The sequence below is a fragment of the Dasypus novemcinctus genome, chromosome 23 (assembly GCF_030445035.2).
Source record: "Dasypus novemcinctus isolate mDasNov1 chromosome 23, mDasNov1.1.hap2, whole genome shotgun sequence".
Lineage (NCBI taxonomy): Eukaryota > Metazoa > Chordata > Mammalia > Cingulata > Dasypodidae > Dasypus > Dasypus novemcinctus.
This window is the reverse complement of record NC_080695.1, coordinates 3,342,089-3,346,807: the sequence shown is the minus strand read 5'-3', so window position 1 is coordinate 3,346,807 and position 4,719 is coordinate 3,342,089.

Here is a 4,719-nt window from a genome sequence, read left to right as displayed (position 1 = left end):
GAGCCACATTCACTTCACTTTTTAATTCTTTTTCTTTTATTCCTTAATAATTTCTCTACATCTGGGTATCTTACCAGGTAGAGCAGGCTTTCAAGGAGATTTATTGGTGACACTGGCAGTCAGAGACATTTACAAGTGTCCTGAGATGAAAGACTATTTTTTTCCATTTTAAAAAAATTATTGCTTTTAGTCTCTCTTTACAGTGTAATTTCTTTCTTCTCTTTCTTTCATTTTTCCCTCATCCATTGAGTTTACTTTATTCTGTCTTCTCTTGTTAGGTGCTCATTTTCTTTTTTCTCCTTCCATCTTTCTAGTCTTCCATTCTATCTTCTTTCCTCTTTCTTTTATCACATCTTATTTTGTATTCTTAATCTTTTAATTTTTTTGTAATTTTTCACTCATTATTTAATTTTTCTTTTCTTCTTGATACTTTTGAGGTTGATTTTCCATCTTAATTTTTTAATTCTTTTTCTCTTCTGTATGTCCTTTTTTATGGTCTTAATATTTTTTAGGGGAAAATCAACAACTACAAGGACATAGAATAAGTGGAACCAAGCATCAAAGAGGAAACAAGACAAAAAATGCAAAATAAAGCCATAGATATGAAAGAGAAGGTGGCCATTTGAATAAGCCCCTCAAGATAAACAGATGCCTTCCATCAGGGCAAGATGGCATCTGAGTGAGTGCACCTCACAGTCTCTCCTGCAAAGTGGTGACTGAATGGGCTTGGAGTATTGCCAGAACAGGCTGTTTTGGGCCTTGCAATCCAAGAGGTGTATGAATGTCAATTTGGAGAGGCAGTGACAGAGATAGTGCTTGCTAAAGGTAGAATTGTGGGTTGCAAGTATGGAGGTTGGGGGCTGTGGGGAGATGAGACCCTTCCCCCCGGGGCTGGCTGTCATGGTGCTCCCTGAGAACTGTCAGTGGTGTGGCAGCATTCCTGGGCCCTGTGATCCCCAGATGAGTGGTCCCCAGGTCCGTGTCCCCTATGCCCCCATAACCCATGTTCCGCAGCTGTACATACCCTGAGTCTCTAGTGTCCCAGACTTCCCTTTCCAAAATCTAGTGCTCCCAGAGGTCCAGGATTTCCCTAGCCCTCCAGTTTTGGTTAGACTGACCCTGTGAGAGGGAGGGATTCAGTGGGGGGTGCACCAGAGGGGTGGGGCTAGTGCAAGTTCAATTTTCTGGTCTCATCCCTCTTTTCTGCACTTGGAGGAGCATGCCAGCTGGCTTGGGGAGAGCCTGGGAAGAGAGGAGTGCCAAATCTGCTGAGAAAGCCCAATTCACCTAAATACCCTGAGATAGGAAATTGGTCTGGGAGAAGGTGGAGCCAAATAATCAACTAGCCCTCTCCTAAAGGAGAGGGACTGTAGGAGGTGCTTTCCAAGCTTCCAACGGCATACGTGGGGTTCCTGGTGAGGTGTGGGTGTTCTCTCTCTGGAAATTAAGAGTCATTGTTTTCTGTGTGGAGTTGGTTCAACAAGGACCCACTTGAATCTCCTACCAGAACCCTCAGGTAGCTTTCCTGCTGCTTGGGAGAGAGGGAAGTGAGGAAGGGAGAAAAGGAGAAAGTCAGATCCCTAAGTGTTTTATTTAACAACAAAGACAATTCCATGCTTGAAACTTTGTCTAGTATTTTGCTGTGTTGTCTTCTTGTTTTTCCTTCCTTTTTATTCTCCCAAGGTCCTTTTTACTTTTTTATTTTTTTTCATTTTCTTCCTTGCAATCTCCCTACCCTTTTGTCCCTTTTTTCTTTCTTTCTTTCTCATCATTTTATTATTTTTAGATTAGGTACTGCAGGGAGTGCTTCACATTTGCTGTATTTCCTCATCCTCCATTTCCCATTTTCTGTGTGTATTGATTTTGGCCACCAAAACTATCCCCTTTCCTTTACATCTTTCCATCATTCATCTTTTATTGTTTCTCTTACATTATCCCTCTCTTTGTCTTCCTATTTTTCTGATCTTTAGCTTCTAATACCTTTGTTCTTTTTTCTGTCTTATATTCACTCTTTATATTATTGTCCTTTCTTTTCTCTTTCCCTCTCTCCTGAACACACTGGTCTTTTAATTCACACTATATTCTTCCCCATATTCAGTTTACTGTCTCATTATATGTACTCTACTTTTCTTACTGTTATAACTCTACATACCTTACATGAGTCTAATATCCATTCTCCTAGATCTCACATGGTTCTTGTGTTAATATTTACTATCAATACTACCATTATTCATTTTCTTTTCTTACTCTTTTTGTTTTCTCTGGCCCTAATATTTTCCTTCAAGAGAACTTGGCCAACAACAAGGAAATAGAATACAAAGAACAAAGTGAAAAAGAGAAGAATTAACATGCACATAAAAACAATAAATAATTAAACCCCAAACAAGACAAGGAAGATAAGCAATTGATTAAACCCATGAAGATAAAATGATGACCAGACAGCAACAAAAACTACAAACCAAACCAATAATCAGGAAAGCATGCCCCAATCCAATGAGCAAACTAAAAACCAGGAAGAAGAGCAGAACATCAAACAAGTAATTACAGCTCTCAAAACATATATTAGGGACCAATTCAATGAGGTGAAAGAAGAGATTAAGAACATGAAGAAAACACTTGGGGAGAATGTAGAAGAAATTGCAATCATGCACAGAAAGATAATGGATATGATGGTGAGGAACAGCACAATTCAAGAAATCAAAAATACACTCTAAGCAAATAACAGCAGACTCAAAGAGGCAGAGGAAAGAATTAGTGATGTGGAAGACAGTACATCTTAAATCAAACAGATAGTAAACTGATTGATAAAAAGATAGAAAAAATCCAGCAGAGACTTAGGGACCTGAATGACAATGGAAAATGTGCAAACACATGCATTATAGACATCCCAGAAGGAGAAGAGAAGGGAAAGGGGACAGAAAGGGTGATGGAGGAAATAATTGCTGAAAACTCCCTAAACCTATTGAGAGAGATGGATGTACATTTCCAGGAAGCACAATGCACCCCAAACAGCATAAATCCCAACAGGCCTACCCCAAGACATATACCTGTCAAATTATCCAATGCTCAACAAAGAGAAAATACTAAAAGAAGCAAAAGAAAATAGAACCATCACATACAAAGGAGGTCCATAAAATTAAGTGCTAATTTCTCATCTGAAACCATGTAGGCAGAAGTCAGTGGTATGACATAGTCAAGGTACTAAAAGAAAAAATGTCCAACCAAGAATACTTTATCAAGCAAAGTTAGCATTCAAAAATGAAGGAGAGTTCAAATTACTCACAGATAAACAGAAAACAAGAGAGTATGCCAACAAGAATCCTGCCCTTCAAGAAATACTAAAGGAAGTTCTGCAGGAAGAAAGGAAAAAAACAAGACAGACTGAGTTGGAGGAGAGTATAAGAGCAACTTAAAAGACAAAAACAGAAAAAGAAAATCAAAAATATGACAAACACATTCCAAAGAAAATATGAGAAAATATGGCTAATATAAGAAATTCCTTGAAAGTAATAACACTGAATGTCAATGCATTAAACTCAGCTGTCAAGAGACTCAGACTGGAAGATTGGATAAGAAAATATGAATCATCTATATGCAGTCTACAAGAAACACATCTTAAACCCAGGGATTTAAGGAGGATGAAGGCGAATCACTGGAAAACAATCTTACAAGCAAAGAATAACCAAAAAAGAAAGGGAGGAGTAGCTATATTAATATCAGACAAGGAGAGGGCCAAGATGGTGGCTGAGTGAACTTGCCTTGCAGTCTCTCCTGGGAAGAGGAGGCTGGGCGCCACTGGAGATTCTCTGAGGCCAGGCTTTTTCAGGATTTTTGCAGGGCAGGAAGTGTCTGGACATCGATTTGGTGGAAAGGTAACGGAGAGGATTGGTCTATAAGATATAATTTGGCTTCTACTGCCTGGAGGTGAGACTGGCAGATGGGTTGCTCACTCCTTGGGGGGGCAGGGGAACCACGGTATCGGCGCTCCGGCTGCGCTTTTGGCGGCTCTGTGGTGCTGGGGAATTCGCGAATCCTGAGCAGGCTGTTGGGAGGTTGAGGGAATGGATGCCTTTGCGAATTCATTTGGGGAGACAGAGGGTGTTTTGTGAAGCGGGGGGATTTTTCATTGCGGACACAAATAATAGCGCTTCCGCTTGGAGCCCCGCCCCCCAGGCCCAGCTGCAGATCTGCAACGAAATTAGATTCTTAGTAATAAAGGGACATAATTGGGAGGTAGTTTCAGGGTGCGGTGAAGGAGGGGGACACGTCAGGAAGCCGATTGGGGAATATTTTGCGAAGCTTGGGAATTCCAGTTTTGGAATCCATTTTTGGCATTTCCAACCGGAACCCAATGCACGGCAGGCTTTGGATCTGCTTCAGTAAATTGGCTGCGGTGTAGAGGCACCCTCAGCTGGCCGTTTTTTGGAATCACAGGGTGGGAGCTGTCCAAAAGCTGAATTGTCGATTTACCCACTAAAACAAACCCTACTGAGTAAGTGAATTGCATTATTCAGACATAATATAGAGTTTGTGGATCTGACTTCCCCTATAGAGCTGACACCCAGCTGCGGGGCTCCCTGAGGGCTGTGTTACACTGCGGGGCTCCTAGGCTTCCTGTTGACCAGATTTGAGGTTGCCAGGTCTGAATCCCCTAAACTCTGGTGGCCCATACCCTAGACTCACACCTCTTGAGTCTTCAATAACTCAGACTTTCCACCC